General features: G+C 42.9%; 1 pseudogene; it reads right to left on the minus strand.

Annotated features, from left to right (window-relative positions):
- Window positions 1-21,807: 21,807 nt before the first annotated feature.
- Window positions 21,808-22,152, minus strand: LOC116909343 (annotated as a pseudogene).
- Window positions 22,153-27,974: the final 5,822 nt, after the last annotated feature.

A 27,974-nucleotide genomic window follows, 5' to 3' on the forward strand; every position in this document is an offset into this window, starting at 1 on the left:
ACTGCGGTTTGAATTGGGCAAAGAAGTAGACTGCTTTTAGGCCACTTAAACTCAGCCTCCAACTGCAATAACTTTCAGGACCCAAGGTGAGCATAGATATAAAGAGACACAAGCCATAAAGACCATAAAATAAAGGAACAACAGACACTCACAACTCACACTGTATACTGATCCAATGCATCTGCTCCTTCCCCACCTGTCTTTGCCCGTATTCATAGGGAAAACTTTTGTAGATGTTCCATCTGATGGGATCTTAGAAGGGTAGTTGTCTGTCTTCAGTCCGAGTCATCAAACCCTTGAGCTTCTCTTGTGTGGATATAAGACTTCATCTGATAAGCCACTGTATCTTTCAGCAGGAGCTTAGTATGATTGGTTGATGTATTTAATCACTGTATTTTTTTTTAGTTTAGTTTGTATGTGATGTATGTGAGCATATGCATATGAATGCAAATATATGCCTCAATGGACACACATGCAGAGGTCAGAGAAGGATGTCAGATAACCGCATCTACCACTCTCCTTACTATTCCCCTGAGGAAGGGTCTTCCAGGAACCGAAGCTTATCATTTGATTGGGTAATGAGATTCCATGATCTACCCTCTGCTCCCTATCGCTGTGTTTTAGGCATCTAACCATGTTCGCCTTTTATGTAGTGCAGGAATTCAAACTCAGATCTCCGCTTGCCAGAAAAGTGCTTTCCCCCGCTGATCCACGTCCCTATCCCTGCTACTTATTCCTACAATGATCTTTTATTCGAGTTATTGTCTAATCATGTAAAGTTCCTTTTTTAGATTCAGCTTAGTAAAATCAGAAAGACCTTAATTAAAAATGAGGCAAATAATAAGAAATAAGGTTGCATTAGTCAGCTTTCTGTTGCTATGACAAATTATCTGAGAATAGTCACCTCGAAGGGGAGGAAAGACTCATTTTGGATCATGGCTCAGGGGTATGCATCCATGGTCATTTCTTTCTGATGCTTTGGGTGTGTGCTCAAGTAACACATAATGGCAGAAGGATAGTGGGAGACACTGTTATTGCCAGTAAATGGACAAAGGAAGGAGGGTCCCTATCAGCACTTAGAGAGCATGCCCTCTATAGCATACTTCCTCTAAGTAGGCTCCACCTCTCTTTTGATCACTTCTGAGCCATGTCAGCAGCTAGGAACAAACCTTCAACAAACAAACTCTTTTTTTCTCCCCCTCCATCTTTATTAACTTGAGTATTTCTTATTTACATTTCGATTGTTATTCCCTTTCCCAGTTTCCCGGCCAACATCCCCCTAACCCCTCCCCCTTCCCTTCTCTATGGGTGTTCCCCTTCCCATCCTCCCCCCATTACCGCCCTCCCCCCAGCAATCATGTTCACTGGGGGTTCAGTCTTGGCAGGACCAAGGGCTTCCCCTTCCACTGGTGCTCTTACTAGGATATTCATTGCTACCTATGAGGTTGGAGCCCAGGGTCAGTCCATGTATAGTCTTTAGGTAGGGGCTTAGTCCCTGGAAGCTCTGGTTGCTTGGCATTGTTGTTCATATGGGGTCTCGAGCCCCTTCAAGCTCTTTCAGTCCTTTCTCTGATTCCTTCAATGGGGGTCCCGTTCTCAGTTCAGTGGAACGAACAAACTCTTAAGGACATTTAAAATCCATGCCATCAGCATTAGAAATTTGCCATGGACTACACAGGCTGGTTAGGATCTGTGGGGGCTGATGGTTAGAAGACCCTCATTCTGCACATTGATTTTTCCATAAGTAGTACATGAAACCCCTAAAGAAATTTATCTCCACTTGTCTGCCTGTAAAGTGAATGGGTCCAAATTGGAATTTCTGACATTTGGTTAGGCAAAAGTGTTGCTTTTTTAATTGATGTTTGGGGGTTGATTTAGCTCCTCAGGATCTGTTTCATAGAGAGGTGGGCAATGTTGAGGGTGAACTCATGTGTAGTGCCAGGGACACGCCACAGAATGTAATTATCCTCCAGCTATCACTCTTTAATCTCAGCCCTAAGCTGCTTTCCTTTAACACTGAAAATGTCCATTTATAACACACAGATTTGAATTTGGCTAGTCACTGCCGCCAACATGTGGTCATTGCAAACTTCTTTTTCCCCATTTCCTTTTCTTATGACCTTGGAAAATAAATGTTTTACCCCTCTTAAATAAGTGCTTTCAGTAAGCCTTCTCTCTACTCTATGACTCTTCTGCCAATAGCTATCACTTACTAAGCTCTTAGCATGCACCAAGTATTCTGTATGCACCAAGGACTCTGCAGAGCCCTTTAAGCATATTACATTGTTTAATCTGGCAACCATTGGAAGAGGGAGGTATTACTGTTATAACCTTGCTCCACAACAAGACAAGTCAAGTCCAATGAATGGGGTGACTTCTGCAAGTTCATGTAGCCTGTGAGGGGTGGAACTGGAATTCAAACACAGATCTCTTAGATTCCAAAGTTTGCCATTTAACAGTATTTAGTTTATATGATTAGCACCTTTCATGTCTTTCTAAAAATAATAGAGCAAAAAATGAAGGGCACAAGGGACAAAGACTATGAATTTCTTTTTAAAATTTGAATGTATTCCAGATACATTGACAGGGCAGGGTCCAATTAGGTTATGAAGACGGTAACTGCATTGGTCACACTAATGCATGAAAATGGTCACAAAAGGGACTCTTGTGCAGACTTGAGCCAGGGCCGTCAGCTTCTGCCAAAACATTCTTAATACAGACTATTAAAGTTTTAGATTTTTCTTTTTCTTTCTTTCTTTCTTTCTTTCTTTCTTTCTTTCTTTTTTTTTCTTTTCTTTTTTTTTTTTTTTTTTGCAAATCATCTCCTTGATATATGGGTTTCTACAGAGAAGTCAGGAAGTCTTGTAGAATATTGGCTTGCATTAATTCTTGGGAGAGTCTAGCTGTGGCTGGAGATGTGTGGACAGGCTACAAACAAAAAGATTCCTAGAATAACCAGTTTAAATTAAAACCTGAAACTAGGGTTATAGCTCAGCTCATAAAAACCTTACCAACCTGAGGACCTGAATTCAGATCACCAGAAAGCTCAAGCTCACTGCGGTGGCATATGCCTTGTCTTTTTTTTTTTTTTCATATGCCTTGTCTTAGTTTGAGGTTTTTATTGCTGGGCAGACACACCATGACCAAGGCAACTTTTATAAAGGAAGACATTTAATTGCGGGTGCCTTACAGTTTCAGAGAACGAGTCTGTTATCATCATGGCGGGAAGCATGGCATCGTCCAGGCAGATATGGTGCTAAAGAAGGAGCTGAAATTTCTACATCGTGATCCAAAGGCAGCTGAAGGTGACTGTGTTGTACTGGCCAGACTTGAGCATATATGAGACCTCAATGCCTGCTCCCATTCTTGCACCAACAAGGCCACACTTCCTAATAGGGTCACTCACTCTCTGTGAGTCAGGCATTCAAACACATGAGTCTATGGGAGCCAATCCTATTCAAACCAGCACATGATTATAAACTAGGTTGTTCCTGCTGGTGGTAGAGGGGTGGAGGCTGGTGGAACCCTATTGCTTGATAGATAGAGCTGAATTAGTGTACTCTGTGTCTTAAAGTATAAGGTGAAAGATGACTGAAGAAGATATCCAACTTTGGTCTCTGGCTTCCACACATGTTCGTAGGCGCGTGTGCGTGCGCGCGCGCACGCGCGCGCAAACACACACACACACACACACACACACACACACACAGCCCTACATTTGTGTTTATTTTCTACATAAACACAAATCTTTTCCACCTAGGTGTGATAGCCCATGCCAGCAATTCCAGAACCTGGAGAGTTGAAACAGAAGGATCATGATGAGTTCAAGATCAGCATGAGCAAGATCCAGTCTCAAAAACAAAGCAGAACAAAGCAAAACCATCTGCCCAGCTTCTAGTCCTTTATCATCCCGAGCCAATGTCATTGAATTAGGGTGTGGAAAGATTTCTCATCGTCAAAGTTCCCTAATGTTTTACGTAAGCAACCTGCAGGAAGTGTAGATAGACACATGTGCATGGGACTTTGCATATGATTTCAGAGGCCCATAGGCCACTGTCAGGTGAAGCACCCCATTAAAATAATACTTACAATGTCTTGGCTGATTGACTGGTTGGGGTGAGGTTCCAGGGGTCTGGAACAGGTCTGCATCCCAACACTGAACATGTTTTCCTGGGAGGTGTGCGTCTATAGTAAGTGTGTGATGTTGAAAAGCGCAGCAACCGACTTTCACAATGCTTCAAACTTCATAGCCATCTTGTAGACTGGGCAGGGCAAATGGCACTGATCACGACAACAGGTTTGGGGGAATTCAAGTGCCAGTCTTGTTAAATTTGAGCACGTCACTGAGTCTTTTAGGACCATGTCTCTTCTTTGGTAATGTGGAGATGATCACGTGACCGCCATGAAGAAAAGGCCTGAGTACCCAGTGATAACAGTGGACGTGCAGTGACTGGGGTAGTGGAAGCACACAGCACTGTGCCTGCCATGGAGATGGCCTTGAATAACTAGGAATTAGCAGAGAAGAGGCTCGATCTCAGATAGTCCCTCAACTCCAATCTCTTGTTTAATAATTTATGATAAAGTACAATACCTCTATTTTATTTCATTTTTCTGTTGTTTATCTGGTCTCTGTAGGTGTGTAAACAGAGATAACTATATATTTTTTGCTTTATCTTTCATGTAAATTAATATCTCTTCAGAAAAACTAGTAGAATGATCAGGAATTATACTAGACAATAAATTATAAATCATAACACTGCAAAATATTTTTTGGGTCTGAATGTGCATGTGTGTGGGACGGTGAGTGTGTACATGTGTATATGTGTGTGTGTGCAAATGGGAGTCAGACATGCTGAGTGCCCTCCATCACCGTCTACCTTATTTTTTTTTTTTTTGTTCTTTTTTTCGGAGCTGGGGACCGAACCCAGGGCCTTGCGCTTCCTAGGTAAGCGCTCTACCACTGAGCTAAATCCCCAGCCCCACCGTCTACCTTATTTTTAGAGACAAGGTCACTCACGGAACCAAGAGCTAGTCCCACAGACTACACCTGGCTTTTTGTGAGTGCCAGGAATCATACTTACGCTCTTACGATTTTGTGACATGCACTCTACCAACTGAGCAATGTCCCTAGCCCTACAAGTTTTTCTGGAGACATATTCATAAAACCTTTATCCTTTGAGTCACAGGAGTCACTATTCCTATTTAAGATAAAACTTAATAATTTGTACAAAATTACGAACATACATACATCGCTGTCATGGTGTTCCCGGATTTCTCTGGGGTCTTTTCCCATCCCTACTCCCCAAGGTCCCCATCCCTTGTCACCTCTCAGATCTCCACCAAGGTGTTACTTTGTCTTTTCCCTGATCCCCTCCTGACCAATCACCCTCCTTCCTATCCCCATGTAGCCAACTTACTGTATTTGTTTCTGAGGTGGATGGGGGTGGGATTCTTTGTCTCATATCTATTTTTCTCATCAGACTGTGATTAATAAGGAAGCAGTACCCTCCCGGGATATGTTCCTCACTCTCTCCCTCTCCTTTCTGGCTGAAAAGAGCAAATAGGCAGTTTAGTTTGAGCATTGACCCCTCTGGGCCCCCAGAGCAGCCACTGCTCTGAGTCCTCACACCACATTTTCAGGCAGGTAACATTTTATTCGCTTAACACTCAAGGGACTAGGAGGGTCAGTGCAGGTGGAGATCTTGCTTCAGATTACAGGGCAGGCAAGCGACAGAGAGGACTGATAGCCTCTGTCAGAATTTTCTTAGGCCCCAGTGATGAGCGGAGTCTCTGCAAACCTCCAGAGAGCCAGAGACCAGGACCTGGGACTCTCACCAGACAGCTGTGACTAGCTGGCTAGCAATTAGAGGAGCAATCATCAGAAATCAAGTCTCCCTGACTAATGAGGTGCCTGAAATTGAGATGTCATTTATACTCACTTCCCTCCTAGCCGACTGGGATCTAAATTCCAATGCATTAAGGAATCTTTATTTTATTTTCACTTTTTTTTGGTCAGGGAAATTGAAACACTCAGATGATTTAAAGCACACCTTCTCATCGAGGGAAAAGGTAAAACGAGTCTCTATATTAATTTTTTAATGATCATTTTTTCGGGACTTACAGATCTTGCTGGAACAGATGTGCCACAAGTATGGACAGTTTCCAGTGTCCCGTTAAGAGCTGGGATGCCTCAGAAGCTGTAAAAATAAAACTCTAAACACAATTTCAGCCTGGCAGAGGCTGGGCAACCATTCCGGATTGGACAAAAATATCTAATTGGCTGAAGGACAGCAGGCCAGAGCTTTCCAATTGGTGAGCTTCTTCTGTGGAGATTAAATGGAAGCATGAGATTGTCATTAGTTGTAATTATAGAAATGGTTTTTTTGTGTCTGTCTGTCTCTCTCTCTCTCTCTCTGCTGAAGCTGTAGCCTGGGCTACTGCTGGTATAACTTGTTCCTTAGGCTAGAAAGGACTGTGGAAAGTTTATCTGAACTATCTCGAGACCTACTTATGCCTTTTGGACAAAGGATGAATTCATCTCAACTGCCCCCTTTCTCCTCAAGCCATTTAGCTTTTCTGGGAGTTGCAGAAGAAATGAGTTGTGGGCTAAAGGTATATTTTAACTTCACTGTTGATGGAAGGACGCCATCCCTCTAAGAGAGGCTCAGGTTCCAGCAGTAGCCAGAGGGACGCAGTCGACACTCATTCTTTTGGGATGACGGTAAATACAAATCCACTCCTCATGTTCTAGGCTTCTCATGTGACCACCTTTTAAAAATTTTATTCATTTATTATTGGATAGTTTATGTATTTACATTTCAAATGTTATCCCCTTTCCTAGTTCCTCCTTCCCATCCCCTGTCTCCCTGCTTCTATGAGGATGCTCCCCCTCCGACCCACCCACTACCACGTCACTGCCCTGGCATTCCCCTACACTGGAGAAACGAGCCTTCACAGGAGCAAGGGCCTCTCCTCCTGTTGCTGCCAGACAATGTCATCCTCTGCTACATATGCGGCTGGAGCCATGGGTCCCTCCATGTGTACTCTTTGGATGGGGGTTTAGTCCCTGGGAGCTCTGGGGGGGCAGTCTGGTTGGTTGATGTTGTTGTTCTTCCTATGGTGATCACCTCTTTCACTGTTTTCCAGCCATAATGTTTTAGCATGAGACAAAATTACTGCCGGTTGGGTATTACATTCCATATTTGGAAACCCTAAACACAAACTATTCCAAAATTGTGGCTTTGAAAATATGAAACTCTTTGAGTACTGACCTGATGCTGCAAATAGAGACTTCCACACACCCGGGGTAGGTGATGAATTAGAGCTTAGTTCAATAACATATAAATAGATAGGTTCCTAGAAAAACCCAATACTTTGTGTGCTAACCCAGGAAATTTAGAGAGAAAAATATCCACACTAGATATATTAAAGTTCAATGTGTCCACAGTTTGTTGCATGCCCAAAAGATTATTGGAAAAAATATTGTATGAAGGAATGGAGGTAGGAGGAGCCAGATTTTATGGTCATTTTTGGCAACGTAATGAGTTTGAGGTCATTCTTGGCTGTGTGAGACTCTGTGCCCAAGTACATACCTTATTTTCTGTTGCTGTGATGAAACACTCTGACAAAAGCAACCTAAAGGAGAAAGGATTTGTTTGGGTCAACAGGGTACAGCCCATCATGGAACAGAAGTCAAGACACCAGGAGATTGAAGCTGCTGGTCACAGCATGCAGAAGAAAACAGCGATGAATGCACACATGGGAGAATTTGTATCAGTTTCCCAACTCTTAGATAATCCAGGCTTCTGTTTAGGGAAAGGTGCTCTCTACACAGTGGTTGGGTCTTCCTACCTTCTTCAACAGAATCTAAACAATCCCCTGACAAGCATGCCTGGAGGTTGATCATCTGGGGTTTTGTCACATTGGCAATTAACATTAACCATTACAGATCCCATCACTAAGTTCTCAAGCTCTGAAGAATTGTCATCAGACCTGAGCATGGAAAAATTCTAGAAACACTTTGCTCTAAGCAAATTAACATTCTTTTCCTGAGTCTGGTTTCTATGGAGGTCTGGTGACACAGACACCAGGGCTAAAGCATAGTTACTGCTTACATTTGGAGGCCCTCCCCATCAAAAGGCGATCTTTCAAAACTTTTACTCTGCTACTAGGAATGGTCGATAACAATTACATGGCAATCTCTCCATGCCAGTCTGTTGCATGCCAGTTGAGCTGCTAGATTGTATGAACCAGTGGAGAAAGAGGAAGGGAAGTGGGACTGACCGCAGCCTTCTCCTGTGATGCTTCTATTGACATAGGAGACAGGAGTGGATGTTGTGTGGGCTGGTAAAGGAACTAGACTTACTTGGCCATTCTGGGAATTAGAGAAGAGAAATGGAAACTTGAGAAGGGAGATAGGTCAGGCCTAAGGTTCTTCAATGTGGTCTAGGCCAGTAGATAAGTCACAGAGGGATCTTCTGCAGCTGCTGAGGAACTCTGGGAATATGGCCCAGTGAGACCAAGTTAACAAATCCACCATTGATTTTAACTTCTGGGCTAAAGTTAGAGAACTTAATCTGAGGGCAGAGAGAACTTCCTGATAGCAAAATGAGCTGCCCTTGCCAGCACCTATTATATGCTTATATGCAAATAACACTACTCAAAGAGGAAACAATGGGACTGAACTTCAGCATTTCCTTTCCTGCTTAGCTCAGTCACTATAACAAAATTCCCTAGAAGGTTAGCTTATAAAAAGTAAACGATAGCTTTACAAGTCCCAGTCCAGGGTCAGATGGGCCATTATGTTTAGTCCTCTTAGGAGGAACGTACAGGATGGCATGGAGGGATTGCACAGTCACACAAAATGACATAATCACCAGGCTGGCAGCAAGCAAGCCACAGCAAAAAGGAGAGGAAAGGAAAGAGGGGCTTGGGTGCCCCCATCCCATTTCACGGCATACTTAGATTACTTAGAGTCTCCTAGAAGTCTCTCCTTCCTGGAACTTTCAGCAACTCCTCAGTAGCTGGTGATTCCCTGAGGACCAAGCCTTTAACGCACAGGTCTTTAGGGATGTAAAATCTAAACTATAACACTAAGCTTATTTAACCATGAAATACTTTTATAATTGTGAGCCACTGCTAGGACACCAATGGGAGTCTGGAAAATAGCACATGATTGTATTAAATAGATTGCAAGAGACACTTCCAAATGAAACGATTCCTGCCAGAGGTTCTGAGGAATGCCTTCCATACTTTATAATATCTATAGGAAACAAATTAGCGTAATAAGATCATTTTAATTTATTAGTGCACTAATGTGAATATTAGGAACATAAATATCCTTCCCTTCCCCCAACACAGTACCATATCAGGAATGCGATGTAGTTTTCCTTCTGATCCTGGCTGGTATGATCTAGAAAAAGCAGTGATGGAGGGGAAATGGGGAACAGCTAAAACATTTAAATCTCCCCATCATTCCCACTCTTCTTTCTCCTCATCAATCTCCTGGTTTTTGTGCAGTGCTCCGGTCTTGCCCCAGACCCTCCAGAGCCTGCATATTGTGTGTCCCCATCTCTTTCCCTACCCTACCCTTCTCAATTTCCCTATATTGTTGTTCCCAGGAGGCTTTCCTGGTCCCTCGCCCCTGATTAGCACTCTCTTCCCCAAGAGAACAAGGTATCTCATATGCCCATCCAGATGGAGTAGCAGCTGCTAATGAGTTGCTGGCTTGCTTCTTAGGTACCCATTTGTGTTTTTCTCAGAAGCTTTCTAAAGTAAGTGTGTGTGTGTGTGTGTGTGTGTGTGTGTGTGTGTGTGTGTAGAAGTCAGCCCTGGGGGAGGGCACAATTTGAAGAAAATTCCTCAGTCAAATCCAAAATTTTTCATAATATACTATTACCCAGAGTGCTTTACTCTACAGTCCCATGAGCCTCTGGAACTAGCCTTGAAGACGAGAGGCAAGCAGACTGGGCATAAGTGATATGGGCTGAAGATGACAGAGAATGCTCTTGCTGGGCTCCTATTGCTCAACCATATTTCAGCCAGCTTCATCTTTAAGACCATGATTCCATTATATTTCCAAGCTTTTGTAAAGAGAAGGGGCATATGACAGAATGGCAAGAAGACTCTTTACCTGTTTCTTCCCCCAAACTACTGGGTATGAATGGAGGCCTAACTGTGGTCACTTATTATTCAATATGATATCATCTATGGTAGAGATTAGCATGCATTAGAAAGAGCCTGCTGATTTTCTTTGGCTAATTTAAAAATAAGTAAAACCCAGAGGATCCATTCTTTCTTGCCATTAATTTAAAGGAAGGCAGATGGTGTGCCCAATAACCTGATTTGAATTGTCAATACAGCGCCTTCTTTTTTCTGCTAAGCACTAGCCATGAACTCTTAACTGATGTCATGTCAGGTGGTATAGACTCCACTCTGGGATACTGGGGAAAGGAGGTGATCAGATTGTCACCACATAGCCCTTGAGAAAGGGGATCTCAAGGGATGAGATAGGATGGCTTTGATCTGTTGAGCCTGAAGATCAAAATGTAGTAGAAAGGGATGAGTTGACAGGGAAGAGACATTTTCCAAGAAGCTCTAATGAGTTGTTAATTTTTGAGGAGCAACTAGATCTCACCTACTGCCACCTGTCCATCACTTGTGAGTGCTTGGAGGGCAGTTGGAATGGTGCTGGCTGTCAGTGACACCAACCCTATTTGGGTGGAAGGGACATGGTGAAGAGAAAAGAAATAATGAACAACGTGGGTTGAGATGACTTCCCAGCAAGATACAGAGATGGAGACCTAGGGACAAAATTTTTGATACTATATCATTGAGGAAAGGCCTCTAAGTCAATAAATGAAATATGGTACCACACTGCTCTAAAGACTTACCTCCTTCACTGGGGACCGGAATCCAAGACTCCAGGCTTTTTCTTGCTATTTCCACAAATGTCAACAAACTTGTTCCTTGCTTGTGTGCTTCATGAATGGTTTATTGATTTTTCTAATTCTGTTGATTTTTTAAAATGTCAAAATTAAGTGGCTGAACTGGAAGATCAATAAGGTTCTTTCAGCCCTAAAAATCTATGATATATTCTACAATGTCGAGTAGGGGCAGGTATTGTTTTGTTGGTACAGAACATCAGGATCCCTAAGTCAGCCTTTCAGTGGTAGAATGGGGTTGTCTGGAGGGCGATCAGTCCTGGAGAAGAACTCACTGTACACAGCTACTTTTGCTCCGGTAATTAGCAACTATTGTGGAACATTCTACCTCCTCATGACCCATCCGACAAGTCCTCTCAGCTCTTCCTGATTCCCAGCCACATGAAGATGAACAATTGTATTCTACACTTTGGACAGTGTCAAGAATGAGACACCACTGCAAGGCAGCCTAAGGAGAGTCACTCTTGGGACTTTTGCAGAAGCAATTAAGAATGAGACTCCTTGGAACCACTAAAACACAGGTATGAACTTCAAGTTGTGTATGTGGTTCCTGATGGGTGTCTGGGCCAGAGGATTAAGCCAACATAGAAGAAATTAAAAAGTGAAGAGAGATGAATTCTTGGTGAATCTTGCCCAATGGTAGATTTAGATTTACCCATGGATGTTTCTGTCCAGTGAGGCAATGCATTTGTTCTTTGATTGTGTTGTTAACTTTTTCACTGCCATGAGATACGATCTCTCTGACTACCTCCATGGTATTCCCAGTATTGGTCTGGGAGAGGAAGCAGCCCTTATAATGAGCAGGCATGGTGAATAGCATCTAGTCAACCGAGCTGGCATAGTGAAAGACAGTATCCAGTCGATTGGGTTTGGAGAGAAGGCTTTGGCAGCATGCTTTGTTACATTGACAGTACTACTATCCGCCATATGCCTAGCTGTGGTGGCTGTACGGAAGAGAAGGGACTTGGCATCAGAGTCATTTAACAACTCAGATTCTAGAATTGGCTAAGATCTACTAGTATGGGTCTGGTAAAGGAGCCTGGAATGTTCTCTCTCAAAAGATTACAAGGTATTTTAGTTACTTTTTCTAACTGTGATCAAAATGGCTGAGAGTAAAAATTGAAAGGAGAAAAGTTTAGTTTGCATTATGGTTCCAGGAGGTGCAGTCCAGGGTAGTTTGTTAAGCAGGTCATTGCAGTAGGAGCAGCCTGTCAAAGAGGAGGCTCTTTACCTCATGGGATGTAGAGAAATGGAGAAAATCTGGACCAGTTCTAACCTCCAAAGACTTGTCCCTAGTGACCTACTTCCTTTTACTAGGTCTGACCTCTGAAAGTTCCCAAATCACATCACTAGCTGCAGACCAAGCATATGACACAGTGAGCCTATAGGGGACACTTCATACACAAAGCGTCACACCAAGGTATATATTAAAGGTAAGACCTATTGTGGTGGTAACAAGAACTCTAACTTTGAAATTAGAAACTGAATCTAGTCTCTGTCCCTTATTGCTTGCATAACCTTGGGCTATTGACTTAACCTCTTTCAGTTTCACATTTCTAATTAGTCAAGTGGGGGGTTAAAAATGCCTAGGAGGCTTGTGAGAATAAATGAGATAAATCTACATATAAAGTATCTGACTCAATGTTTATTAAGCAGCTTTTGTTATCATTAAAACCTACAGCTATAAAACAATGAATGGAGGGGACCTTATGAACCTCAAAGGAACAAACCAATGCTGGGATCATCTAGTTCAGGTAGATGACGGAGTGTGAATATGTCTGGTGGTCAAGATCTGATGCTCTAATTGCTGGGGATGTAACTCAATAGTAGTGTGGCCTAGCATAAGCAGTGCCCTAGGTTTATTCTCCTACACTGGGAGTCAGTCAATCAACCAACCAACCTATCAACAAGTCAACGAAATAATTGGTTGGTGTAGAGGCGCACTTCCTGAATCAAGTTCTGTGTGTGTCTAGGGCCTCCTGCTTCATGAATTTGTTTTTCTCAGCTGTAAAACAGAATTCATATTGATACTTCATGCTCAGATTTATCTTTGTTTTTTAATGAATATGATAATGAGTATGAAGGAAATAATACTAGTTTTATTATATCCATTGCCCTAATCTAATTATGTTGGTGGTTTTCCCTGGGACTCCACTTCTGCATAACCTTACTCCTCTGAGATGCTCTCCCATGGCCACCCAACTGTGTGTGTGTGTTTGTGTGTGTGTGTGTGTGTGTGTGTGTGTGTTCATGTGACTGTAAGTACACATGTGTTTGTCTAGTCATTGACCAGAGGACAATCCTATCATTCCTCAGGCATCACCCACACATTGTGTTTTGAGACAGGATCTTTCACTGGACTGGGGCTTACCAAGTAGTTAAGCTGGTGGCCAGCAAGTCTCTTGTCTCTGCTTTCTTAGTGCTCAGATTACAATTACGTATCATCATACTTGACTTTATAAAATACTGCTGTCAAGGGGAACCAAACTGGGGTCTTCATGTTTGGGAGGGTAAACACTTTACAAACTGGGCAGTCATTTTATTACTAAATGGATCAAATAGATCAAATGGATCAATGAGATTCAGACAGAAGCCCTACTGCTCCTGACCTTGAGCTTGAGAAGGGATCCAGGGGAAAATGGTAAGGAGGACTACTTTGTGCTATAGGAACTTGGCTTGGTGCTAACAGCATGTACACCTGCAGGAATGTCTGAAACCTTAAACTGACATTTGCACAGTGTCAGTACATCCTTCCTCATGGAGCTCCAGGAAGCCTCAGGGCTCCGTAAATAAAGCAAATGAAAAAGCTGTCATTGTTGGGCTGTAAGTCACACTATCGATGGAGCGCTCTGGCTTTGTCTGATACATCTGCACAGGTACTCAAAACTGAAAGATCTCCTCACATAAATTCTTAGGTGAAAAATTTAAAAAAAATCTGGTAGGTCACTCACTCAATGAGAAAATAACTACAAAAGCAAGCTGTCCGTGTGGCAGTTTAGCAGAAAAGTTTGGAAGTGGTGGAGGAATCAAATTGTTTAGACCCAGCATAAAATCTCAGCTTCACCTTCACATCTACTAAATTAGAAGCAGATCTTTAGCATTGCTTTTAATCTTTATGTTCCAAGGTTCTTGGGTTCCAGCTCCTCTAATGTTCTCCAAAGCTGTTTCTCATAGGAACTTCAGGTCCCTTCTGCATTTCTAACGTGGGAGCAGCGTGGGTGACATCTGCAGTTGAATCCAGGCCATGTTGTTGAGCAGTTGGCAAATTCAACTGATTTTCTTCTCCCTGGGATGGGTGTAGGCTTGCATATTAATTCACAATTATTCATAATGTAGATGGCAAAGGCTTCTCTTTTGTCAACACTTGGACATACAAATGAGGTGATACTGAATAGGAGATGAATATTTCATTTCCACCTTGAATCATGGTGCCAATCATCGTAAATGAGAGATTAATATCAGAAGTGATTCACACATGGTGAAGTATCTGAGTCTGGTCCCCTCAGCCTTGCTCTTTCTTGGCTCAGTTTATGAGCTGTAAGTTGCTATGTAAGCAGGGTAGAGCCACAAAGCCTCTCTCTACTATGTTGTTTCAAAGCGTTCTTTGGTTCTGAAAAACATGGCAGAGCAAGCTTACTGTAGAAAGGACTTATGAAATTGAAATCCAATTTTTAACACCCTGACAGAAAGAAAAATTTCCAGGCATGAAAACGAATGAGCAAAATTAAAGCAGCCGGTAATGGAGATCTGGGGATCACAGCAATCTCTGACCTAGACATAGATCCTACAAGCGGCAGGTTAGGAGTTTAACACCCAATGGGGTATAAGAAATGCAGCCTCAAGTTCTACCTTGAGGGAGAAACTATAAGTTCTTAGGCATGAAACCTTGAGCCATGACTGTAAACCATGAGCCTTGACTGAGGGAATAGTAGCTACAAAAATTCTATACTTGAAGTTTGGGGGAGTGGGAATCATGTGAGCTTGCCACTGTCTAGAGCCCTGGCAGGGAGGGGGGAAGAAAAGGAGGGAGATAGAGAGAGAGATAGATAGAGATAAAGAGAGATAGAGGGAGAGGGAGAGAGAGAGAAAGGAAGAAAAAGGAAGGAAGGAAGGAAGGAAGGAAGGAAGGAAGGAAGGAAGGAAGGAAGGAAGGAAGGAAGGTAGATCTGCGTTCAAGAAGTTGATATACAGGTTTGTGGCGCCTCTGGGTATAGGATGTAAATTCTTACTACCATGGACAAACCGCAGCTACTCAGACCCATAGAAGCCCTTCAGTGTGATAGAATCAACTATAAAATTGAGTCATGAGGACAAACTGGACGGCACACTAGACTCAACATAGGAAAGTCAACAGCAAGAGGGAGGGCAAGTGGGGTGCAGTGCGAGAACAGTTGGCGGTGCAGAATATGAACAATAGAAATACTTTAAATACGTTGAAGATACTCATTGTCCTTAAGATGATAAAATGAGAATCTGTGAATACCCATGAGCTCCAAAGGAGTCGTTCGATGAAAGAAACACCGACTTGAAAGAAATGGTTAGAACAAACGCATCGGCTGGTTAATCAACTCTCTTGGCTACTTTTTTTCTTTTTAATTGCTATAGCAATGTACTCAACCAAACTAAGTTAGGGGAGGGTTTCTCTAGCTCACAGTTTGAAAGCATACAGTCCCTTGTGGCAGGGAAGTCATGGGCAGGAAGAGAAAGCAGCTGTTTATATTGGCATCCAAGTGAGAGAGCAAAGAGAGGTATGCTGGTACTCAGCCGACTTTCTCTCTTTTAGTCAGTCTAGGACCCCGTTTCACAGGGTGATGTCACTCACATTTAGGGTCAGTCTTACCATATCAGTTCCTGAAATCTAGAAAGCAAATTACAGACAAGCCAGACTCTAAGCCTCATCAAGTTGACAAGCATGTTTAACCATGCCAACAATCAATTCCACATTCCCCACAGCTAAGAGATTCTTCTCTACCAGATTTTCAATACCAAAGTAGGGTGAGTCTCAGGAAAACCAAAATGGTTGATCTCTTTACTTCAGCTGAGCAAGGCAAGAGATTTTAATAGAGGAAATATTTATAAGCCTGTGTTGGGACTTTGAGGCAACCAGCTAGAAACAGTGCAGCCTTGTGAACCTGACTCTGGAGAGCATTGCCACTCCTATGCCTGAAGCAATAAGGAGAGGGTGTGTTACGGAACCCAGGGAAATGGGCACCACTAGAATACACCACTTGACAGAAATTGGGAGAAGCGTACTAACTTCATTTTCTTTCCACCTTTCCTGTGAGCTCCTGTTGGTCCCAGTCAGCTAAATGCTGGAGGTTAAGAGAGGCCATCAGCCAGACCCGTCCAGTCCATCCTCCCGAGACACAGCCGAGGGAGGGGGCAGGCTGAACCTTGAGGAACAAATGGAAAATAACTAGGACAAACCAGCTGAAATGGATCATCTGAGTAGCTGTAAATGAAACCTGATAAGGTAAACCAGGTCGGTGAAGAAAATAAGGGGCTGAGGGCTAGGCCAACTGAGTCCCTGGACACCTCTGCTGCTGTTCAGTATAATGTAGAAAGGGCTTTTTGTTTGTTTGTTTTTGTTGTTGTTGTTTGTTTGTTTTTGCATCTGACTTATCTGTTAGCTGATAATGGAATTATGCTAGATTAAAAAAAAAAAAAAAAAAAAAAAAAAAAAACAAGCTCTCAAATTCCAGGCCCGTGAACTGAATCTTGGAAATGTATGTATTGTTTGGCCGAAGCTGTCTCTTAAACCTGAATCATTCGGCAACATCAGAAAAGTCAAGAGAACTCACGCAAGAAGTGTCAGATTTCTCTGTTTCTTTGTGTGACAATAATTGCCTCGGGGAACCCGTCTAGTTCACAGTTTCACTCCAAGCTGTGTAGGGTCTCATCTGGCCCGTTCCCTCACTTATATCCCTTGCATGCTTTCGGGGGGAACTAGACTTTGCAGCCCCTGAATGAACTCTTTCAGCGACCTGTGAAATTTAACCCGTGTACCAGCTTCACTGTATGCGTATGTGTTTGCATATGAGCACAGGCTGTTTGAATTTTCCGATGCATGTGGATGGTGGAGCTGTCAGGCGGTTATTTTTGTATATCTTTCCTCCTATCACAAACACAGCATACACGAGGCATCGGGAAGCATATGGTTTCCATGCGCATCGCTACGATGTTGATTTTTTTTTCCCTTTTCCAAAGTTCCCCCAAGAACCCCATAGAATAAACACAAGCTGTCCTTTCAGAAATGATTTTTAAGGAAAAACCCAACTGGGGAGAAAAAGGAAGTGAGGGTCTCCAAAAAGCTGCTAAGCGACTGTCCTGTGAGTAGTCTCCAGAGTTTCTTAGGAGGCTCTCTTCTGATATGCAAGGGGCACAAGGGACTTGGGCGTGCCTTTGTTAGGTTTCTCGTTGCGGTGACAGAATGCCTAACAGAAATAACTTGAGGGAGGAAAGATTTATTTTGGTCCACACTTCGGGAGATACTAGGTATTATGGTTGATTTTGATCGACAACTTGATGGGGTTTAGAATCACCATGGATACAGACCCCTGGACATGTCTGAAAGGGAGTTCCTCGACTGTGTTCATTCTGTTGGAAAGACCCACACGAGTGATACCACTCCATGGAGCAGAGTCCAAGACCGAATAAAAAGAAGGGGACAGTCAGCACAAGCATTCATGGCTCTGCTCCCTTACTGTGGAAGCCACACGACCAGCTACCTCACACTTCCGTGTCACGACGTCCCTGCTGTGATAGACTGTACTCTCAAACTGAGGGAGAAAATAAACCCTTTCTACCCAGAATTTCTTTTGTCTGGGATTTTGTCTGCGGTCATGAAACAAGTAACAAAGACCATCGCAATGGGGGTAGCTTAGTAGCGGGAGTAAGAGGTGTCCTGTTTTGTTGCTTGTGTGGTTGGGAAGCAGAGAACTTGAACGAGAGCCTGGCTCTCACTCATAGGACCTGGCCCTCAGCAACCCACCTCCAAGGAGACCCCGCCTTCTAAAGGTTCCATGGTTTCTGAAACAATGCCACCATTCTGGGGCCCAGTGTTCAAATGCATGAACCTGTGGAGGATTTCCCACTGGGTGGGTCTGCCTTCGCTGTTGTGTGGCTAGAAAGTGGCTTAAAAGAGACTTCAGCCTCCCTAGGGGGCAGGGACTTTGACTGGAAACAAGTGTCCAAGTGAAAGGCTCTAAGTTTTCCTATCTCATGACAACAGCTGTGGCAAAGAGATGAAAAGAAGGTAACGCTTTCCACCTCTAGAAGATAAATGTGAGGTGAAGCTTTGCTCTGAAGCCCAGGTCTGTTTCAGAGACGTTAGTAAGGTGCTTGCCAAGCCAGGGAACCCTGAGCAGGAATCCCACAGAGTTGCCCCGGAGAGACCAAAGAAAACAGTGTTCTCCAGCCAACACTCCGGTCTGAGTCTGTTTGCTTGCTGACTCCGTGGGGGATTTCACCTCTAGTTCATCGCAGAGGCTCCCTTGTACTCTTCCAGTTCCTGCTATCAAAGGCTCCACTAGGGTTGAAGCCCTGAAAGTGAACTCGGTCCTCTTTTTCTAGAATAAAGAAGGATGGGGTATTTAGTGTAAATTGCTACCGTATGTTAATTTTTCTCTGGGCAAGGCTGGTACCTCCAGGAGAGTTAACTGTGTTGGGAGTGCTGGAGCCTCAGGCAACACAGTTTCTGGATGATTCCTTGCCCTCCAGGATACTTCCTGTTCCCATTTGGGGAGCATCTTGTGTTTCTCCCTATTCACCATGGTCTACCAATTCCCGATTGGCTTTATGAAGGTGCCTCACTTCTTAGTCATCTGTCATCAACCCCACAGGAGCTTACCTCTCTGTGACATTCTGTCCCTGTGGGTTCCTGAAGGGGACAGAGACTGCGTAAATTAGTGTATAAGCTGGAGTACTTGTGAGAGTTAAAGAGTGCTCTTAATAACTGCCACTGTTTGGGTTGCTATAACAATTACCATAGGACGGGTGGCTTTCAAGGTGGCAGAACTTTATCCCTCGGAGTTTTGGAAGACAGAATCCTGATCAGGACACTGCCAGATGTCTCCTGGCCTGGGGCTAGTCTTGATGTGTGGGAGTCTTCTTGCTATGTCTTCACACAACGGGGTCCATTTCCTGTGGAATTCTTTCATAAAGACGTCAATTCCACTCAGAGCTCCTCCACCACCTGGAGATCCTGGGTCCTCGCACCTTCATCTTCAAGGGTGGATTTCAAGTACGAGTTTGGGGGAAATAAATTTTCATCTCACACGTGCACACTCTTAACCTTTCTTTGAGCGAGAGTACGTTTTCCACCTCAGATTCATCAGCTTTGAACATGGGTTCATGCAAGGCACTCCTGAGAGCCTTCCAAGCCTTCAGTCTCAGGCTGGTACTCTATTATTGGTTTCTCTTGCTTTGAGGCTTCCGGCGTACTGTGCTAAAAAGCTATGCGTTTGCCTTCCCCCTCAACAACCTACAGATATTATTGAGGGACCATTCAGCAGGCCTGTGATTGTGTGAGGTGATTTATACAATCTGCTCCTATAAATTATACACAGACAATTGATTATTTCCATCTTTCTGGAGAAATCTAATGCAGTCCCTCTGTGAATGCCTAAATATGCCTTGAATACTCAGCCCCTCTACCTCGACCCTCATTTCCTGCCTGCACAGAGCCTCGTGGTCAGCTGGAGGTGCTGCCTTACGCTCTTCTCTGGTCTTCTCCATGGTTCCCCACAGCCTGGTGGTACATGCTTGTAGCCTGTTAGGTACCCAGGGTAAAGGAAAGGATCTCAGGCCATTATGGTTGTCTCATTCCCCCTGGTTTCCCTGTTAACTCTTCTGGTTCACCTACTGGGTTTTCTAACTGGGATTTATCTACTCCCTCACCTGGCTGTAACACTAAGCGGTCGCCTGTACCAACTTTAGAAAAATGGTCACCAGGAGGTACTGTATGAACCCTCCCTCAAGTCAAAGAAGTGTGCGTTGAATTGGTGCTCTTTGAAGCCACTAGACAGGTCACATGGTGGCATTCAGTTCTTCCCCCTTCAGTGGCTGCCAGGGTGCTGGCTTGGGCTCTGGTTTGGTGCTGCTAGTTTTCAAGGCTACCGTACAGGAAGATGGGAAGGGTGGGTGGGAATTCAGGGAAAGAAAGGATGGGAAAAGCTCCTTGTCTCTGTGAGATTCTGTTGTCTTCTTGGAGACCAGCTCCCCAAGCGGCTGGTGAGCTCCCAGAATTCTGAAAAAGTTGCTTCTGATCGTGTGTGTGTGTGTGTGTGTGTGTGTGTGTGTGTGTGTGTGTGTGTGTGTGTGTGTGTGTGTGTGTGTGTGTGTGTGTGTGTGTGTATGTGTGTGTGTGTGTGTGTGTGTGTGTGTGTGTGTGTGTGTGTGTGTGTGTGTGTGTGTGTGTGTGTGTGTGTGTGTGTGTATGTGTGTCTGTGTGTGTGTATGTGTGTGTGTGTGTGTGTGTGTGTGTGTGTGTGTGTGTGTGTGTGTGTGTGTGTGTGTGTGTGTGTGTGTGTGTGTGTGTGTGTGTGTGTGTGTGTGTGTGTGTGTGTGTGTGTGTGTGTGTGTGTGTGTGTGTGTTTGTGTGTGTGTGGTGTGTGTGTGTGTGTGTGTGTATGTGTGTGTGTGTGTGTGTGTGTTTTCTGATCTCTTGCATAAAGGATAGCAATTCAATTTATTCAACCATTTCTTATTTCACTTTTAATTTACATTGTTTCGATGCATAATAACATCCACGTGTTATTTTACAAACTGAAGAAATGTCTGCTCTAATTTCCCTTCATTTTATACAAAATAAAGTGTAGTTTTGTTTTTTGTGAGTTATCAAAATTCTTTATATATTTCATATGCAAATATTCTCTGAGGTATGTTTGGCTAATATTTTCTCTCAGTAGGCAGCATGTACTTTGAGCTTTAAATTATGAAGCTGTTTTGCGGAGTCCAACTTATCATTTCTTTTCATTTAAATTCACTTTATACCCTTTCTAAAAAATGTCTTCATCCAATGATAGAGGATCTTCTTTCAAAAATTCATATCAATTTAATCTCTTGCTAGGTTTTTGATCCATTTTGATTTAATTTTTATATGTGATGTAAGATAGGAGTTAAGGTCCATCTCTCTCTCTCTCTCTCTCTCTCTCTCTCTCTCTTTCCCTCACATCTATGCCCATCTATATATGCCTATCTATCTATCTATCTAAACTCTATATACATATACATGGTCCATATATTCATATATATATATATTTATTCTTGCATTACTTATGAAAAAGACATTTTTTGAAGGCAAGACAAAGTTTTACTTTTAAATGATTACAAGCACACCAAATAACATGTAACAAGATGCGTCCTAGCCTCTAGTGACTCGGGTTAGGATACACTGACAGCAGCCTGAACAAACATCTTCATGGTCCCAAATGATCCGGGAGGAGTACTGTACGGCTGGCTGCGTCTTCATAGGAGTTACAAGTAACTACTTACTACTTTTTCATAGATAACGCCCTGACCTTTAAGAAAGGAGAAGGGAACAATTTACTCCCTTTCTTTCTTCAAAGAATCTTTTTTTCTACTAGACTAATAAAAGAAAAGTCAGCATTGATACCCATTACTTGCACGAACACAAAGGGTGACATATATGTCTTATAGACAAACAAGGTAAGAGGATGAAACTTCCGGTACATAGTAAGTCTGTACAAAAAGCTAGATTTGATACTCTCAAAAAGCGAAAGGGCCTACAACAGCATAGAGAAATAATTTAATGCCTTCCAGAGCAGAACTCAAGCTCTGTTGAGGTTTCCTATTCTATGGGGGCAGATCCCATGCTAACCCACAGAGCAGGCCCTTCTGCCTCCTATCTGTTTATGCAGTAGTTTTCATGGATCTCTGGCTAGATATCACACACAAAGGTTATCCAGGACTTCATCTCTGTTCTGCTCAAAGTAGTTCTGAGGATGGTCATCCTCTCCTGGGTCTCCTTTTCCACCTCACTGCTATAACTGCCATGGGACCCCAGTGCCGCAGCTTCCTTGGCCTTGAACTCTTTCTCCCTCTGCAGGCCGTACTGTTCAATTTCAGCCTGGGCTTCTTTGGCCTGCTTCAGTCTCTGGTTCTTTCGCTTGTGGGCCTCGGACACCTTCTTGGCGGCCTGCTTCTCGTCCTGCAGTAGCTGCTGGATGCCCTGGGACTGGCTAGCCATTGCTGTGGAGACTTTCGGCTGAGAGAACAACCTAAGTCAAACACATGTAGAAGCCTTTAAAAAGACATTCTTATCTTTCACTGAACTACCTTCAGACCTTTGTAAACAGCTGACTTATAATGAGTCTGGTTTTGATTTCTCCTTTCTGTCCCATTGTTGTATATATCTGCCTTATTCAATTAATGCAGTTATCACACTGGTTGATTACAGTGGCATAGTAAGTTTTCAGAAAGTTTTACAAGACTCTCTCTTTGTGCATCTGCATCTGAATGTGCACAAGCGTAGCGTCTAAGGAGGCCAGAAGGTGGCATTGAATCCCCCAGGCTGGAGTTACAGGTAATGGTGAGTTGATTGCTGAGGGTACAGGGAATCAAACTGGTCACCTACAAGAGCAGCATGCGCTCTTAACCATGGAGCCATCTCTCTCCAGTCCCTGTTGTCATAGTACACTTTAAGCAAAGCATGCTCATGCAGACCTGCAATCCCAGCATTTGGAAAGCTGGGGTAATGGGAGGAGGAGCTCAAGCACAGCTTGGGCTACCTAGTAAGACCCTGTGTTAAATACTTAAATAACAAATCCATCAAAGGGATGTTATTGCAAGTTTCAAAGTTGTACAGTGTAAGTCCCCCAGCTTGGGTCTTTGACTATGGATCTATTTGACTTCAGGAGGAACTACCTGCAGTGTTCCTAAATAGCTGTATCACTTTGTCCTCTGAGCAATAATCCATTGGAGTTCTGGTTGCTTCTAAATTTTTTCTGTTTGTACTGTCTGCCCTATTTACTTTAATTAATTAATTTATTTATGGTGGGTTGATTTTGTTTCAGAGTTTCTCTGTATAGCCCTGGCTATCCTGTAACTTTCTCTGTAGACCAAGCTGGCTTCGAATTCAGAGATCTACCTGTCTCTGTCTCCATCTTGCCTAATTTTTGCCCTTTCTAATTTTGCCTTCTGATAGACGGAAATGCATGTCACTCGAATGTCAGTTTGTTTCTTGATTCCAAGATTCCTTGATTCCAAGGTCTTTCCGTTTGCTTTTTGGTTCTTTCTTTTTACTTCTATGAAGTATTTCTTGGAGCTTTTTAAATATTGTCCTTTATCTTTTAATTATTGATTTTGACAAGTTTTAATATATTCTAGATACGAGCATAGGTATTGCATACTTAATGTGCGCATACACTTGCTGTATCTTATATAAAATATTGCCTTCCAACCTAACAGTAGGGTTTTTTTTCTTTAGTTATGGCTTTTAATAAAACTTAAGTTTTTAATTTCATGGAATCCATTTGATCTTTGAGTTTTGTTTGGTCTGTTTGATTGGATATAAATAGCATTGCCTGACCAAGCTTTTGAATGATTTTCTTCCTTTTTCCTCTGACATTGTGCAGTCTCATTTTTATGTTTAGGTGGATGAGTCACCTTGGGTTGCATTTTTGACTATGCAGAGTTTCATTTCACGATCTCTTCAGCTTTGTTATTGTGTTGTCCAGGTTCAGTTCCTTTTCTTCTTTGAACATTCTTGGTGAACCTTTGAAGTGCCATAGGCAGAGAAGTGTGGTGACGTGTTTGCTGACCCGGGGACAAGAACTGGAGGTAGGAGGGAGGTCATGTGGGAAGTGATTGCAGCTGTCCAGATCCAACAAGGAGCACGGTGATGGAGGAGGGAGAGGAGAAGAGGAAGTAGCAGTGTTTGTCTGGGTGGAGCCTGATTTGGACGATTCCTGAGGGCTTCACACATTAATCCATCTCGTGCATGCAGATGAGGACAGCAGACTGTGGTGGATGCTTTCAGGATTGACGAGGATGAGTCAAGCATCCGAGCTTTAGTTTAGGCTCTGTTACTACATTTTAAACAAGCTCTTGAAAACTTCGTTGTATCATGAAAAATTAGATCAAAGGCTGGGGTTAATATAGCTTAGTGGTGAATTACCTGCCTGCCATAGGCTCAGGAGTTGAAAGGCCTTGTGTTTGATCCTCAGCATCAGACATGACCAAAAAACTCAGCTCCTCAACTGTGTCCCCCTTCATTCTAACTTTCCATTATTCTGTGCTCCTCTTTGAATGGTCTGAAGAAATGGCCAATAGACTCCTTATGTTAGTAGCTTCTCTTTATTCTTTACCTTCTTTGTGTCCTTGTCATTAGTGGGCTACATTAATCACTACTTTTCTCCCAAACTTCCATCTTCCTGCGTACCCATGACTCTCCACATCCTCCACTTCTCTATCTCATCAGCTGTCTATGTCTCTTCCTGCTCTACTACTGCCCATCTCCTAGACACTGGCTGTCCCAGGGTCCTTGCCATGGTCATACTCTAATTCTACATTTCTCTTGCTCTTTTGCACAGATCTCCTCCAATCAAATAAAGACTTTTCTCAATTCTGAGTCTACATGGTTCATCTTTAGCTGGTCATCTGTGCCTAGCAAAATTCTGAGGTCAGAGTTTGCTCATTAGTGTCTTTCCCCAAATTATTTCTGACCCTTCAATCCCTGTTTTGATGGCTGGCGCTAACCAACTCCCTAAATACAATGTTTTACAATCATTATAGACTTTTCTGCATCTTACCCCTGCCCAACCTTCAAAATCCTTTCCTCAACATTTTCCAGACTCTTATGTGTACTAGAAACCTCATAAGACTACGGATAGTGTTGTTGGCAGGATGCTGGGATGACAGTGGAAACAAGAACCACTCTGGGAAAATAATGTTAGATTAGCCTGGAGCTGAGCAATGGACAGAAATCCAGACTGTTTGGAGAAAGCATGCTGTTTTAAAAGAACAGAAATCATGAAATTCTTGCAAGTAGTGTGTGTGTGTGTGTGTGTGTGTGTGTGTGTGTGTGTGTGTGTGTGTGTGGTGTGTATTTCTACATGCCTGTGGTATGTGGTAACATAGTAAGAGAAGAGCTGAAAAGCCCATCACTCTGTCACATTCTAGAGGTATGCGATGTTTCTAACCTTTGAGTTAGCTATGTATGATAGACATTATTGGTTGACTATTTTTACCTCTTAATGGAAGCCATCTTCCATATCGCCATGTGCTTTAGCAAACACTAGATACACCCAAATCCATAAAGTGAATGATTGGTCCAGTTGTCAGGTTGTTGTATTTGTCAGAAATTTGTTTCATCAGGAAATGACTCAGATCTACTCAATGTTACAATAGGGAAATGTTCTGGGGGTATTCCTAATGGAAGGCTCCTCATTTCACTCGGAAACCACTAGAAAAGATTGTAATGTCCAGGTGCCACACCTGTAATTGCTAAAGACATTTCAATTCCAAGTCTGGGGTTGAAGCCACCATTGGTCGAAGAGTGGAAAGATGGGAAAAGGCAGGATTCTGGATGCCTTCGTGAGTTGCTATGCAACCATCCATGTCCTATCCCTGGACTTCATCAAATAGGACACTTTACTTGCTTTACTGTTTAAGTCCATTAAGCTGGGTTTTCCTATTACTTACAGCAAACAACACAACAGTCTGATACACTTATGTGAAGTGATGTCTCCCTCTTTCCTAGAGAACTGTGACTAGGGGATCTAGAGGAAGTGTGACCTCCACGTTACTCTTGTTACCATTTATTTGACCATTATGGCTGCCATTTATTTGAATGTGTTGTTGCATATCCTTTTAAGTGATTTTTGAATTTCCTGAAACTTTATAAAACAAGTGCGAAGATAAACTCCTTTCATATTTGTAGCTTTGAACCCATTACACAATCTACTTAAAAAAAATCATTGATTTCTCCCTCTTTCTCCTACCCACACAGATTCTTTCAAAGATGGCCAAAATGCCATCTCTATTTGGAGATAATAATTAGTATCATCTTCACCAGCTTCCTCTTGAATGTAGAGGGAATTACTGGATGAATAAACAGGAACATGGTGGCCATGTGGCCTGTTGCTCCCAAGTACTACTTGGAGACCAGCCTGGCATGGAAATGACCAGATGTTTGAAGCTGAGCTACTGGTGAGTAAAATAAATAAGTTAGCTGTCATACTTTCTATTTGCATGGATGCTTTCTGCATTGCAAAACTGCTGGTGCCTGGAATCTCACTAGACAGCAACTGTTCCCTTAACCCCTTCTGAAACTTAGAGTTGGAAGGTCCTGAAAGGCCAATTAGGCCATGTGAGTGAGTGAATGCTAGTGGCCATCTGTCACCAGCATTCCTGTAACGAGGGACTCATTGAATCACAGCCCTGGTACATAGGTATTCTTGGTCAACAATGTGACTTGCATGAACAAAGAAATGAATGACTAAAGGTTCTATGTAAGCACACAAGTAGGATTCACTAAGATGAATGTGTGGGATGTACTGACAATAAGTTAGATTTGCAATGGGTCCTTTCCCTCGTCTTCTTCATCTGTCTCATCTCCATTAATATTTTTCTTCTACTCCCTTTTTTTGGTGTACATGTGTTCACATCCACACACACACACACACACACACACACACACACACACACACACACACACACACACACACACACATAGAAGTGCACATGCATGGGTGTAAAAGCCAGAAGTTGATGTCATCTGTCTTCCTCAATAGCTCTCCACCTTGTTTTTTGAGACAAGGTCTCTTGTTGAACCTGGAGTGCACCGCTTCACCTAGATTGGCACACTAGTGGGTGGGAGGGATCTGCCTATCTCTGCTCCATTGGTGCTGGAGTTATAGGCACATACTGCTGCATTTCCCCAATGGATTCTGGGGAATCTGAATTCAGGTCCTCATGCTATGTGGCGATTTCAGCTGAGCCATCACCTCGGCCCCACTGGTACCATTTCTAAGTTTCCTACTAACACATATTCATGATAAGACATTTAAGAAATGAGGATATTTTTATTGTGCAAGAAAACATTGTCACTTCATTTATTTCCTGCTACGTCAATACTAACCCATGTAGGTTTTTCTTTCTTATTGTGTGATACTTTGTTCAAGCAACTTTTCCACCAATACACGGAGTGCTTCCTGTATGCATGACAGCATGCCAGGCACTGGGAATAGAATAGTGGTCCATGATAGATGTGATCCTTTATCTCTTTAAATTTTGGTCCTAGCAGAAATGACATAAAGATACAATGTTATACCAAGGATGACTGAATCTTTGACTAGTTCTTCAGAGAACAAGTAGAATCTTTGGAGATAAATGGGAGAAGTAAGGCATAGGTCAGATGAAAGGACTCTGATGAAGCTGAGGTAGTAGGAAATGATGAGCCAGGGAAAGAAGAGACATAGAGGCTGTGAGAGGGAGCAGTGTGGAAGGAAACAGGGATGACGTCTAGTGAAGAAAACCATTGGTTTGCTATCTTGATGTGCATGGAGGCAGTGGCAAGATAGGGTACATTGGAGAGGAAACTAGCTGTGAGATACTACAAGACAATTGTCAACAGAGAGCAATCCAGGAGCCCAGCTACATCTTAATCCTTTTGGTAAACAAAGTTTTGCTTAGACAGTCACACTCATTTACATAATATCTGTCGCTGTCACACTTTGATGGCAGAGATGTATAGTTGCCACAATGATCATATAGTTCACAAACCCTTGTATATTTACTGTTTTGCCCTAGACAGAAAAGTGAGCTGACTTCTGCTACAGGTTCTCTTGGGTCTGTTCTCACAGTACAGTGTGAAGTCCACTCGAGAAAAGCAGGAAGGGGCCTAGCCAGACCTACTTTTTAAGGAATTAGGGCAGTAGCAGGGTAAGATTATAAAGAAGTCTAGGTGGATAGGTGGCATCTAGCAGTGTTTGAGTTCATTCAAGAAGTTAGTTCATGAGAGGACACGATGTATTTAGGATGTCTTTGGGGTTTTCACTTCACAGACTG

Source organism: Rattus rattus, chromosome 9 (genome assembly GCF_011064425.1).
Source record: "Rattus rattus isolate New Zealand chromosome 9, Rrattus_CSIRO_v1, whole genome shotgun sequence".
Lineage (NCBI taxonomy): Eukaryota > Metazoa > Chordata > Mammalia > Rodentia > Muridae > Rattus > Rattus rattus.